The sequence below is a fragment of the Cryptotermes secundus genome, unplaced genomic scaffold, assembly GCF_002891405.2.
Source record: "Cryptotermes secundus unplaced genomic scaffold, Csec_1.0 scaffold82, whole genome shotgun sequence".
Taxonomy (NCBI): Eukaryota; Metazoa; Arthropoda; class Insecta; order Blattodea; family Kalotermitidae; genus Cryptotermes; species Cryptotermes secundus.
Window position 1 is genome coordinate 291,525 of NW_019725414.1, and position 15,652 is coordinate 307,176.

General features: G+C 38.6%; 1 pseudogene; it reads left to right on the plus strand.

Moving 5' to 3' along the window:
• The first annotated feature begins 866 nt into the window (after positions 1-866).
• Positions 867-10,668, plus strand: LOC117282224 (annotated as a pseudogene).
• Positions 10,669-15,652: the final 4,984 nt, after the last annotated feature.

Genomic DNA, 15,652 nt, shown 5'->3' on the forward strand with positions numbered 1-15,652 from the left:
TATAAGAGGCTTAAACTTGGCGGCGGTCAAGCATACGACCGTTCAAGTGACTAGACTGCCATTGTAGCGGAAGCACTAGAAATAGGGCGTAATCTGCTGTACTGAGCCTGGACTGACAGAGGCCCTGTATATATTTAATACATTCATTATCATGTTTAACATGTAAAATGTAAATATCCTTTACATTATGACAAATGACTTACTACTAGGAGACAAAGACTGACAAGACAGACCCGTCCTCTCGTCAGAGAGGACGCCCCACAATAACAAGACCTGAACTGTCAAACAGTAATAAATATCTGGTCATGAGCCCCAGTTTGGGCTCGACACCAAGAGTGACTGACTGACTGACAGACTGACTGACCGTCAGTCGCAATGCGACTTTGACTTTGACTTGTTACGCAATGACTGTTACGGCAACAGTTCGGTGGAAAAAAGAATCCCTGGTCCTGAGTCTCAAGGGGCTTGACACCAAGACGAACTGATTGACAGTAAACTACCAGTCGTAAAGTAACTTTGACTTCGACTTTTGGGTCTTTAAGAAGATTACGTTGAACGACTCTCATAGTCATGAGACAGTAAAATATAGTCATGAGACCGCGGTACTCGGAATCAAGAATGACTGGCCTGGCGAGGACCGGCATCAATATACCCTACCGACGGGTTGAGTCTTTAAAGGGTTAAAGCATTTTTTTTTGGAAATAAAACTTAAAATTAACCTGGAAATATATTTTGCGGAATCTAAGTTGGGTGTAGGTCATGCCACCTATGTTTACAGGTATGTTTCAGACCATCAAACTACACGCACAATTGCAGAAAGAAGTCATTCTTCGTTGATTTCCCACGCAACGTTTCCTGTCCACGTAATGAAGAATACAACACAGCAGACGCGATGCCATGGCAACAGACCCTTCTACGTCATTACATCTAGTGACACAGAGACACAACAAGCATTATCACAGGTGACAAAAGAGCGTCATGACTGGTACACACATTTTAGGCCAGCGTTAATTTGCATTATGTATGCATCGCATCGTCTCTTTATGAATCACATCATGCGGAAATTCAACAACAAATCTGGCAGTACAGTAACATAGCTGTATTCTCTTGCTCTCTTTTCAAAGCGACACATGCGCGAAAGCATACTTTGCTTTAATCCAGCGATGAATCTATCCGCTTCCCCTGCTCGACGCATGCGAAGTTAGAAATTCTGTGACGTATGGGCTAGGCTACAGAATGAATACATCTGAATACAGACAAAATTTAGAGATTTTATTGAAAGTAAAGTAGGATTTATAAGTATACCTCAGGTTGCATTGGTCTCACGGAACACTAATAATCACACTGGAATATTCGCCATTGCTACAGTTCGTAATTAATGCAGGCTCGTATTTATGCATTGTAAACAAGAGTTGTGTTTGGGAGATATACAGTTCGAATCAGATTACAAATTAAAAAAAAAGAATCGCCAAAACTATCAAACTGCAGAAGAAAACAGAAGCGTCTAGCGTCACATGTGTATATGTTGGAGGGAAGTTCTAGCAGATCTAGTGTAGAAAACGAATCGAAAAACGGATATATTTGCAATAATTCGATGGAGTGCATATGTTTTAAACGTCGTAATGAATTCAAATCCCAGGAAGCACTGAAACGAAGTTTAAATGTCGCACTTCCGGTAAGAAATATTTAAATCCAAGAATATTATTAATTTACACTTCTCATTTCTGTTTCTTATATATTATCCATTTTGAGGCCAGACACCAGAAAATCTTTTATATTTTATCACCTGCTCTTCAAAACTTATTTGATGTCACAGCAATAAAGGACAGCCATTTTTTTTTTTCTAAGGGGGATAACGCGAATTTTTTTACAGACTCTTGTTTAAGAATATTTTTACGGATCGCCGTAGATTTCGGGGTCTCTATATTAAAACTCGGAAGGCGCTACATTTAGGAGTGAATTTCATTCTTGGCACCGGTATTAATATTTGGTATAATTCTCTCTTTTCAAATTTTTTTTCTCGAAAGTCTACATGGGGGGATTATGTTGTTCCCTTACGACACCCACATGAAATATGGTAGTCTACGAAATAATTTAATAAATTAGAATGATTATTTTACTTTTATTTTATTTTAGGAGTGTAAAAGACTGTGGACGTAACAATTTAAAAATATTTCAGTTTTCCACGCAGTGCAGCTTCTCTTCTGGCAGGTGGGTTATATTTCTGGACACAGCGACCTCTGCTGAGGAATTCTTCAGCGATATTCATATCCCGCTGGACTGCGAATCCCTGGTGGCTGAGAGCTGGAATGCCTCGGGTGAGAGCCCCATGACCGTGTCGCTCAGTGAGGTGTACCAAGTCAATCCCACCTTACCGTTGCAGAAGTACCGAGTTGGTATCTGGAGTTCCGGCAGCGGACTCGCCTACACCAGCGTCTTATTCTACGAGCGGAGAAACTTCCATGGGATTACATTAAAAGCTGCTGAACTGTTTGGAGTACGCTATCTTTGCTAATCGGGTATTTTTTAACTTCTTAGACATTATTCAAAAAGTCAAAAGGTTGGGTTCCCGATGAGGTCATTGGATTTTTCAATTGACCTAATCTTTCAAGCCTCACTATAATCCTTGGGTAGACTCATCCCCTGAGAGGAATGAGTATCAGGAATCTTCCTTGGGGGGTGAGAGACTCAAAACGAAGACAGCACACACACACACATACCCAGCAGGCCCAGCAGTATAACACACGCAGTCACAGGAGCAAGAAACAACACAAAGCACAATAATACACGTTAGTGAAAGAGTGCTCCAACAAAAGAGGATAGATGTGACTCGCGTAGTGAGATACGACGTAGGGAAGAAAAAATTCCTGAACAATTTTAATATTTTTAACATTTAACATTTATCAATATATATGATAAATATATATTTTAGTTATTTTAATATGAAGACAAGGCATGCAATGAACTAGTTTAGCGTAAATTGAATAAGCACCTGAAGATGGCACTTTTGTGCCGAAACATGTAGTGCGAGTGAGAGGAGGAGATAGATGAGTGTATGCACTGGAAGACGGTTGAAATAAATCATGGACAAAGATATAGTGTTTGCTTCTGAAATAAACAATTTGTGATTAAGCAGAAAATAGTGTCTTTGATTTGAATCAGTGGACTAGCTTTAAATGTGTAGTCTCCACGTTGCCCCAGTTATTACCGTGACACATCCCTGAGAAGAGTCAAATGTTCTACCGAAGCGGGCAAATAAATGAGTCAAGTGTTCTACCGAAGCGGGCAAATAAATAAATAAACATAAAGATAGATAGGCAACGGTCACGAGAAGTGGCGCCCAACGGTTGCAAGAAGTGACAGCCGAAAAGCGGTTGTATGCTTCTGGGGAGAGCGCTGGGTGGCTTTGGGGAGGAGGTCTGCACTCCAGCTGTTACTGTAAGTCTGGAACCTATGCAATCAAAACACGCGTAATTTCTTGGTCATGATCATGAAATTGTAAAGAAAGAACAATATACATAATGTAACGTGTCGGCAGCCCAGAAGAGTAACTTCTATGGAAACGCTAGAATAGACCGTTGCATAGGAAACGACAGTTGCTCCATTGTAGTTCTAACAGGAGTCTCCATGGTTATAACAAAGGATTCATTTGCCTAGCAGCGGCCAAGGTTATAAATAGCCCGGCTTCGACGAGAAGCAGTCAGTCTCGGACCAGCCTTCAGAGAAGTCAGTCTCGGAATAGCCTTTGGAGAAGAAAGTCTCGGATCAGCCTTCGGAGAAGAAAGTCTCGGAGTAGCCAGCTGAGAAGTCAGTCTTGGGATAACCGCCAGAGAAGCCGGTCCAGCATCGCCGAGTTATTGTGAGCAGTGATTGTAGCACTGCAAGTGCAGATGTTTGTAAAGTGTGTGTAAAGTGTGAGCGAACGGAATAAAGTCGCTATATCAAAGAACGGCGTGAATTTATTTGTAGCGTGACACACGAAACACGCTACATTGGTGTCAGAAGTGGGATTTGGACCTACACACGTTACACTGGTGTCCCGTGCACAATTAGTGTTAACACTTGCTGAGCATTCAATGGATGCTCTCATCACTTGCTAAATGGGCTTTCGAACTCTAAAATTTCTCTCCTCTCCCTTGTATTACTTTTCAGCCCTGCATGATATTGAATGATACAATGAGGCCGATATTCAGTGCCACCTTCCGCGAATATCACGTAAATTGTGAATTGTAAACCGTCTCCTCTATCAGAAAGTTCCCGGACTGTTATTGTTGTTGTAACTGCCTCGATGAAAGAAGTTTAGAGTGGAGGACAAGGTCACCTTTCCGGAAGCCTATTGCATCACTCTGCCAATTGACAGCGCGCTGTGAAAAGGCATTGTTTTTACACGAGTGCTTTTTCGACTATGCGTTTCTTTTTGTCTGCGATGAATGGCAAAATCGAGCAACGTGTTTGCATTAAGTTTTGCACGAAGCTCGGTAGATCCGCTACAGAAACCCTTGAAATGCTCTGTAAGGCTTTTGGAGAACATTCGTTAAGCCGGACAGCGGTTTTTGAAAGACATTCACGTTTCAAGGCCGGTCCAGTTTCAGTTCAGGACGACCAACCACCAGCAAAACGACTAAAAGAAAAGATGAAAATTTTCGAGAACTCATCCAAGAAGACCGTCGCCGAACAATTTATAAGCTCGTGGACACGACTGGGGTCAGTTATGTAGTTTTCCAGAAGATTTTAACAGAAAAATTGAACATGTGCCGCGTGTGGAGCAAAGTTTGCTCCCCATCTCTTGACAAATGATCAAAAGCAGCAGCGCATATACGTGTGCCTAGAGTTATGAGAGAAGGCTAAGGAGAACCCAGATTTTCTCTCTAGGACAACAGGTGACGAAAGTTGGATTTACGGTTATGATCCACAAACAAAGCAACAATCGTCGCAGTGGAAGAGCCCACAATCGCAAAGACCAAAATGGTGCAGCAGTTCAACGAAAAGCATGCTCGTTGTTTTTTTTCCGATGTGAAGGGGATTGTTCTCTGTGAACGTGTTCCTCCTAACACTCCGGTCAACTCTGACTTTTACTGTGAAGTTTTGAGAAGTTTGAGAGAGAATTTGAGAAGAAAAAAGATCGGAATTTTGGCGCAAACACAACGGGCCTGCCCACACTTCCCTGAAAACCACTGGTTTGTGACTACTAACAGGGTTATCGCTCCCCATCTTACCTACTCGCCGGACTTAGCCCCCTGTGATTTCGCTACGTTTCACAAGTTGTAAACGAAACTGAAGGGTTGACGTTTTGAAACCGGGAACCGTAAGCCGTACTCGACAGCATTAAGGAAAATGACTTCCAAGGCGCCTTTGAAGCGTGAACAAAAACGATGGGATCGCTGTGTACGTTCCCAAGGACATTATTTCGAAGATGTCAGCAAAATTGAGTAAGTTAAGCCAGCATTTCTTTTTTGGCCTGGTCTGCTTTAACATATTATCAGGCGTCATAGCTCAAGCGGTTAGTCGCTGGTTTCTAACCGCGGCGGCCCGGGTTCGATCCCGGGTCTGGTCAAGTGGGATTTGTGGTGGACAAAGTGGCGCTGGGGCAGGTTTCCTTCGAGTACTTCGGTTTCCTCTGCCAATCTTCATTCCACCAATTGCTCCACACTCACCCTCACCTATCATCTGAGGCTGGTACAATAGGCCAGAAGTGGCTGCAGTACAAGGGACTTAGTCCCACCGCACTAGCAATAAAGAAAACATATTATCAGTATTCATAGAAAACAGCTCGCTCGTTCATAACCTAATATATGACTTTCATGATACAACAAAAGAACTAATAACAGGAACAAAACAAACCAGCTTGGTTTACGAATTCCCATAGAGTCTTAACAAACAAACTACGTGTATAAATATTTTTATGTATTGGAACAGCTGCTGTAGTTGTAAAGACTTTAGATTTTATACCCAAGTGTATATTATTAATATTGTATGTATACATTTTAACTTTTTGAACATGTACTGTAATAGTGGCTTCTAACTGTATTGATATAAAGGTGTCCCTCTGAAGATGGTCTCTGAAGACCGAAACATGTAAGGGCATAAATAACTGAAATAAGAGAAATCTTCACTAGTCACACTAGATGGAACTGTTTAACATATCATGACATTACGTGTATTAGTGTGACGGACCAGAATGAAACAAATCAAATTCTCGACAATTTGTTATTATGGTAACCCAGAATTTCCAAATTTCACTGCTTTAATCTCACTGCATATATACAGCAGGATAAAAGATACTCTATGACTGGCTGTGTCATATGCACTTACAGGAGACGTGGTTAGTCTCAATGTCTCACAGCTGGAATTAATTGTCAGACTGCCTCCGTGTGTATATACATACTTTCACAACTTGGGCAATTGAATGGGATGAATAAGTGATATGTGTGAAACCACTGTGAGAGACAAAGGCAGGTTATATCAGACTTCCCATTGAATTTTTAACAAGAACTTTCCACTGGTTCAAAGGTAAAGGCAAAATCAACATGAACATGATATAAAGAACACATACATGACATAAGACACAATAACAGCAATACAGGATACTCAGAACACATATTAAACACAGGACATNATGAACATATAATGATTGAATAATGAGGGAATTTCAGAACAAATTCCACATTACATGCAAGTGGGTCACATAAATACATATATCATCATGACTGACTGTTACGCACACTACATATCTAAATCGAGCTGTGACAGACCTTCCTTTTATCTCTGGGTAAAATAAGTTATTTTAGCAGAAATGTAGTCCATTCTTTGCCTACTTCATTTCCATAAGGAAAGAAATAGGCTTATGATATTAGAAAGCTGTGAAAGTGTGTGTGTGTGTCTCTCTCTCCCACTTCAACTTTTGAATCAGCTGACCTATTTTCATGAAATTTGAAATGAATATGATATACTGGAGGCAGATGCACAAACATGTGAAGTGTAAGCGAAGAAGCACCGCTCACTTAATGGTTCTGCATAATGTATGCTAATAGACCTTGAAGAAGTATGCAAAGTTTGGGAAAAATATTGTTTTATAGAATGTAGAATAACAACAAGGTGAGAGTGCCAGGTTTCTTCTAGCTTTCAGTCTAATGGTGATAACCACTGAACCAGTGGGGCCAGACACGACAATCTGATGTGATGGAAAATCTTAAATACACCTATGCATTATGTATGTGATGCTGTTTGCAATTGAACAAATACATACATGGTGATTAGGTGAGTAGTTCTTTCTAATGGACAAAGATGGGTAGAAACCCCTTATCTGAGGGAGCAGATCTAGCTCCTGAAACCCAATGTTCCCTTTTTGAGCATCGGACAATGGACAAAATTCACAAAGCTAGGAATAGCAGGAAATAGTAGACACATGTCATTAGACATTTTGTCCAGGTTGATGACTCATAACATTTTTCAGTAATCAAATTTAGTTCCATTTATATGAGCCATCCTATTTTATGGCTAGTGAATTGTGTTTGACTGTGTTTGTGGATTAAAAGCTACCCCACAACATTGAAACAGGGTGGCATCTCAACCAGTAACTCTGAACTATCTAAGTATCTTTTTTATTGGGCCAGTCTCAGTTCAAATCTGTTACTGAATTTTTAGTTACTTTATAAAGCCATGGGTGTTCAACACATCATTTGTTACAGTTCCATCTGGAAGAAATGGCAGACTCAAAACTAAGAGGCACCCTCTCTGCCTCTATTCTCCTTACATATTCTGCAGGCATCATGCTGATTTACCTGGTTGGCACCACTGTCAGCTGGCCAATAGCAGCAGGAGTGGGAGCTGCTATTACATTTGTAGATCTTGTGGGCTATAGTCTTCTGCATGAGAGTCCAGTGTGGTTGATCAGAAACAATCACAACAACAAAGACAACAATGTGGTCAGATGGTTATGGGGACACAACCATCAGGTTGAGGTAAGATACACATCATTCTGTAACTCTACTGAATGCAGAAAACAAATTCAGGTGGTGTACGTTACAGAGCGATGTATGGTGCGGCAGTTACTTTCATTCAAGAGACTATAGTAGTAGATGTGCAATGATGAAAAAGGAAATTGAACACTTTTGAATTTCATAAGGAGAATGGAAAGTTCAGGAAAGATCTTGTGATGCCTACTTTCCATTAAATGTCTTAATTTTTATTCTATGCTAGGGAAACATCATTTATAGGTCCAGATATCATGCCACAGTTCACAGTTTGGAAGACAGGCACATGAATTCTAGACTTTCCTGATGCTCACATTTGGTGAAACTGAATCACTCTTCAGCTATCTTTAACTCTGGGGTCCCTGCATGCAAAGGATCTGATCAGAAGGGAAAGCGTGGAATTAGGTAACACAAAGCACCACAGTTATGATTGTTCATTCATTACAGATCATGCATATAGATGTTGACACTCATTGTAAAATTAAATTACCAAACAAGAATGTTTATTAGCAACTTCAATGAAGGTGCTTAACCTTATTTATATATGCATGTGAATTAACGCTACTTTTGTTGGATTTATGATGCGAACAGACCTTATGTAAGAGAGATTACTGAAGAATGTTTAACTTAGTACCAAGGAAGTTGGCTCAAGCAGTGACTCTTCTGAGATGCATTCTGGAAATGTGTTTGAATCTCACCTAGTTCACCAATTATCCTGGCTGTGGATTTTCATAGTTTTCTTCAGTCTCTTATCTGGCACATGCCAAAATAGCACCTCAAATGAAACTATGGTCATTTCCTATCACATCCTTTCCAATTCATTATTCACTAATCAGCATACCATTCAACACATATAGTCTGACTTACTGACAGCATTACTAAACAAATCACAACTAGAACGAAAGTCTTCTTGGACAATCAGTCATGACAGTGTGGAGTGAATGGCAAACATTTCAGAGACTGTCTCCGTTTCCATCATCAGGGGGTGACATGATATATGTTGTGTTTGTGCATTATATTTATACACAAAGCTGTTATCTGTGCCATCTTGGACTGCATGAGGCAGTCTCTAAAACATCAGGTACCAGGTTGACATTGACACAAATGGTCACACAAGAACCTCACTATATAGGGCCACCATGAATGCTTCGAATCATGTATATACTATAAATAAATAAAAACATTTTAGCTTAGACGCACTGTAATAGGTTTACATTTACAGATTTCGGCTAAGACACAATGAAATGATGGTATAATTACAGTACACTCTAGATGTAATTCCTGAATGATATAAAATTCAATTGGGAATAGTCTATCATGTGGTTTCTTTATAGGTAGAGACTGATCTACAAGAACTCTTGAAAAGAATAAAGGATGAAGAGAGAGAACACACTAACCAAATGAATAGAAGTCTGGCCTTTAGTCAGGAATGGAATCAATATTTGAGACCTCAAGCATACAAGCCATTCATTATCATCCACATATTCAAAGTTATGCAAATTGTCTGTTGAACCAATCTCTTTATATTCTATTCTGTGAATATCATCTCAGGGTTCAAAAGTGATGGAAGTCTAGACATCAACTTAACTACCATTTTAACGTCAGCAGTTAGAGTTGTAGAGATATTGGGTTTTTGTACTTTATCCATCGTCCTGGTTTTTAAGATTACTAAGAAAAACATGACGTTTCGGAAATTGGATCTGTTTCTGTACTCAGGTGGTCCAGTGAATGAGGCTAGCTCTTTCTAAGGGACCCAACAGAATAGGTGTTTTCCCTCACCTGAGGATGGAAACAGATCCAGTGTCTGAAACGTTGTATTTTTCTTAGTTATCTTAAAAACGAGGACGATGGATAAAGTCCAAAAACCCAATATCTCTATGTCTTATACACCATCGTCAGAATCCTATAGTAGTTAGAGTTGTGTTCATGGCTGTCTCTTGTGTAATGTTAGTGTGGTTTGTATGTTGAACAGTTTGTATTTCTTCAGGTCTTGGTTCAGGTGTTAGTGCAGTATTGATTGGTACATTTGTTTACATGCAAAATATTGAAGCCTGGATATTAATTGGCCTGGTGCTGGTATATGTGGCTTTCAGTACATATGGATATTTTGTAATGCCACCATCAATGATTGGAGAAATATTGCCATCTAAGATTAGATGTTTTGTTGGGGCTTATATTTTCACCATGAATGAGAGTGGTATGTTTTATGTAACTAAATCATTCTCTTCAGTTGCTAGAGCAGTTGGTATTCATGGCATTTTCTGGATATTTGGTGTGTCTTCCTTACTATGCTCATTGTTTTTATACCTACTGTTACCCGAAACAAAAGGGCGCTCTCTTGTGCAAATAGAAGAATATTTCCTACAACCAAATATTCTATGGCTCACAAGAAATAAATGGCGACAAACGAGCAATACAAAGATATAAGGAGGCAAGTTTCATTAAGACTGCAGCTAACAGCTGGGATTCAGGGTAGATAATCCCACATGTAAGTCAGACATATTGGTGCTAGAATGCTAGAACAAGTTAATACCTTTCACTATGTCATACTGTACTATATCACTTGAAGAAGAATGTGTCTTTAAAAATATAAATATTTACACAAGCAACTGGAGAAATAAACCAGGATACAGTTCTTCACTAATACAAAGCAGGCTAGACTCAACATTAACAAAAATCTGGTCATCACAAATGCTACTTATGAACAGAACTGTGTGTACATTATTAGATCATAATAAAAGATTATGACTCTTCAGAAAAAATAGAAATTGCATCATCACACTTATGCAGAATTATGAAACTAATTGGAAACAATATTGTCACATGTAATATGTGTGACTGTAGATAAGGTTTGGATTGGTGAATGGATTTATTAACCCCTTACAGGTCATAACTACAAATAACTATGGCACTATCACTATCTCCATGCTTTACAGTTCACTAGAGCCCATAGTCTTTTGTTCTCACTCTGTTACTAGACATTTCTTTGTAACAGCTCTAACAATGGCTATTCCTCTGTGTCTGGCTCAAGTAACCTCCTCACAGACTCCCGTACAGAACTCAGCTGAACTGACTAATCTCCAAACTTCCAGGTTACAACATCTTGGCATGGATCACATAGAAAACACAGTTCTTATATTGTTGTGTTACAGGTGTTACCTATCAATGACCACTGTTTACACAGTCACCGCTTAGCAACAGGTCTGTACACCACAATATAAAAAATGGAATGAAAAACAATAGAGTACCAAAATAAATTAGAACACATAAGGTAGAGAAAAGACAAATTTAGGAAGATTCCTTAAGAGATGGCCTGAAAATATTACAGTCCACATGGACTAATGCCCAACATGAAGATGACAGTGGTTGAGATCTAATAACATCTACAAACATATTTTTTCCCTTCTGAGCTACTTCATTTGATATGGCATGCAGTATATCCACATTTTTTCTCCATCTCTATGGCTCTACAGCACTTTGGGTCTTTCCCACTTTTTCAGTTTGTTATCTATACAGTTGGTAGGATTCCTTGGACAGGGGATCAGCCTGTCATAGGCTGCTAGCTACACACAGAACAACACAAACGCAAAATAAACGCACATAGGCATCCATGTCTCTGGTGGAATTTGAAAAACCACAATCCCAATGTTCAAGCATGTGAAGACGGTTTGTGCCTTCAACTATACGGCGACAGCTGTCGGCAGTATAGCCACATAAGAGACATAATTGGTAACAACCAGTTATATTTATAATTATGTAAATATTTTAATGACTTCCTAATAACAATAATTATTTGTTTCATAATTACTGAGCTTCTGCTGGTTCACTTAAATGTGTAATGCAATATATAGAAAATTATATTATGATATGATAACACATGTTTAATGTATAGTATGCTGGGTTAATGTTCTATCACCCGAAACTGAGTATATATATTCTAAGTGGTTAGTCAGTGATCAAAATTTCAAATGATGATGATGATGATGTTACCTCCTCTGCCACAACCACTGCTGCTATTAGCAATTGTGATAAGAACAATATAAAGCAGGAGGAGGAGGAGAAGTTGGTTTGCTTGGAGGTACAGTCTAGTACACAATACCCTACCAAACCAAAGAACCAGTCCAAAATGGAGAGAACATATGCTTGTACGTATAAGATAAAAGCTTCCTCTTTTGAAAATCACATGAAAAACATCATAAAAAATATCAGTTGCTAGACAAACATTCACACATTATAATTAGGTTGAGAAAGTTGAAATGAATACTTGAATGTGCTCAAGTGAGTGCTGAGAGAAACGTCTGTACAAATCACTGCAGAGACTTTTATTCCACCGTTAACTGTCGTTAACATTAAGAGTGCAAAATGCATTAATATAATTCTGATACTTCTGAAAATAAATGAGAAACTACTGGCATTGAAGAACCATAAAAAGGATATTAAATTTGTGTGGATCCCAGTACATATGGGTACCATCCTCAACAAAATAGCAGATGTGTCGGCAAAGGAGAGTATTCGGAAAGGTGAAGATGCTCAATACTTGTTTCCTGTCACAGTTTTGAAGAACTATTGGCAGACCAAACTGAGAGTAGCAGCCAAGAAATGGCACAGAGAACCAGGAAACCATAAAGGAAGGAAGCCCTTTCAGTGTTACTACCAAAACAATGGAAAATCTTGGTTCCAGAGATTCCTGTTTCAAAGAAAATCTATTGTCTCAATAAACAGAATAACAGGTGGCTATCATTGTCTAAATGAGTGCCTTATTCAATTTAATATCATTAATACAGAAATATGTGACTGTGGTGATGCCAAAGAAACTACAAACCACACCCTATGGCAGTGTAAATTATTTGAGGAATTCAGAGTGAATATGATAAATGACTTCACGAAATGTAAAATATTTAAATCATATTGTAGCGAAGGCAGTCTACACTGTATGCTACCAGAAGCAGTAATCCTGGTAGTGCGATTTATCAACAGTGTTTATATAAGAATATGAATACTTTAATGCTAGTTCAGAGTTAAAGCCTTGTTTTTATACAAGTATAACTAATGAGTATTCTAAAACTGCATTTGCAGGCAAGATGGATTCTTCATCCTAATGCCACTTGTATCCCTTTCTGCTAAAAAAAAGAAAGCCCTGCCATGTACAAAACATAATTACCGGTTGTTGTGAACATTGTGAAGTACATATGTTCACATACAAAAATCACTCTCTTCCTCACACAAATATAAACAAATGTGTTAAACTGAGGTATTTTAAACACTGTTAAACTGTTTCAGAACACAAGAAGTGTTTATTAAAATTACAGAAAAGTATCAGTAATTAATATCAGTATCAAGGTAGATGATTTGGTATGAATGAATGAATGAATAATTGAATGAATGAATGAAGAATATGGGCGGGCCTTGACTAGCCCTTGCACCATGACTCACGAATTGTTTATCGACCATCCCCCTCTGCTCCAAACCCTCAATAATCCTATGCTTTGTGCAGTATCTTAAAAGAGTGCCTAGGAGAATGAATGTATAGGTCACTGAGCAGTATGCCAAGATGGCTGTAAACGGTGATGAAGTAGGTGACAGTGGCAGGTTTGAAATGGCTGATAAAATAGCAATATGCAGTCTTGCATTTATGACTGCTGAAGTTGATGGTACAATTTTACTGGTATATCTGCAGGTCATGATCTCTAAAAATTTCCTATCTTTATCTGTTTCCCAGCGTCTGACATCTCAAATGACTAGATGCATAGGAGTTGCAGGGCTGTACCAAATTTCCCATCCCAGCCACACTTCCTTAGCCAGTCGGCAACTTGCATTAAAGCAAGCACCATGAATTTTAACTGATCTAAATTGCCTGACCACATTAACATGAAATCACATTTTTTTAAAACTTGCATGCAGGTATTCACCTCTAATATATAAATCACAAAACAATTGTGAATGTATGAAAATAATATATTTCATTTAGTACTGCAACATGTTGAATGACAACCATATTCATTTTGTAAGAAAATGAAACAGAAAATACATACTGCATATCCGTTATTATAAACTTAATCCTGATGTAAGGCTTTGTTGTTGTTGTTGTTGTTGTTTTCATAATCCTCTTCCGAACATGATGCCCATCTACTTGTATATTTCTTAATTATATTCTGATGATGACAATTATGAGTTATGGATAATGAAACTGAGTACCTAGATACTTGACTGTAACTTGGGAATGGCCTATATATTATGAGCAGAACTAAACAAGTAACTATGAGCTGAGCACGCGGTAATATACTTTTAGAGCTGTGTTGTGACAACTTCTCTAGCACTACTGTAAGTCATGTAGTCTGGCTGCAGTCATTACTCACTAAAGCTTCTACAGAAAGACACAGAATGAAATCAATATGTCAACAGCAAATGCTACAATTGCTAAATTATCATCATGGGTAAAGAAAGGATAATAACTGAACTGAAGTAAAATTGTCGAATTTTGTGTATGGGCAGAATGAGATACTAATAAAGTTGACCCTGGGCTCAGCATCACACCATACATGCTAGTAGGAGTGTAAAGATCAATCTTGAAACAGTCTAAGACTCTATAATAGAAAAAAAAAATGAATGATCAACTTTAATTCCTTCTGCTTTATGCTGGTACCAAATGGATAGGGGGCTGGATGGGCCCTAAACTTTGTCAGAATTCACACTGAAAATATTCTTAAATTATCAAATTTTGGTCACTGCCAAAATGTTGTTAGTTCCATTTCAGTTTCATTGCGCACAGAGTAAAGAAGGAACTTAGACAGCTCAGTCAACACAGTGACTAGACTACAGGCTGGATGGCTAGGAAACTGGAATTCAGTTCTCAACAGAAGCATCCCATTTTACTTTTTTCTATGCCATCCCAACAGCCAGGCCGGCTCTGGGGCCCATTTAGCCAGTGTACTGATAATGGGGGTAGGAAGCTGACCACTTCCACCTTTACAGAGTACTGAGTTTAAGAATCAGGAGAGATATGTTTCTACCTCTACATATATTTTCATGGCATGGCACTCAATTAAGAAGACAGATAACTTTACATTTATCTAACAGACTAAGATATATATGTTGGATTTCAGGTCCTCAGGTCTGTGAAGAGCACTCTCTTCTGGGGTGTAACATCATATAAACTCTTAGTAGTTCTGTTGTTTCTGAGGAATACACTGGCTCCATCTTTAGGATCGAAGAATAATCCAATCATGAAATCAGCAAGAAGAAGGTGGTTTTCTAGTTCCTTGTTTGGTTTACTCTCTGACTCAGAGATGGAGAAAATGTGTTCCTCTGAAATGTTAGTACACTTCTACCAGACTTCACAGCATTACATCCCAGGAGAAGGAGATTTCAGAGCTGCAGTATTTCAGGATTAAAGCAGAATGTCACAATGCACAGCATCAACTGTATCTGTAAATACAGGTACTTGAACATAGATTTTATAATATTCAATCAAGAATTTATAAATAAGATAATTACATATGTTATGCCAATCATTCCCAATAGAAACTGAAGTGTCATGCTGTCGCCTTGTCTCAGTATATCAGAAAAAGAAAAGGCCAGGGCATGAAAATGCTTGTAAGCGAATTTTTTAATTTTACAGGTACCGAAGGTGAGGAACATCTCATTATTTTTCGTGTGTGTGTCCTATGATCATTCGGTCA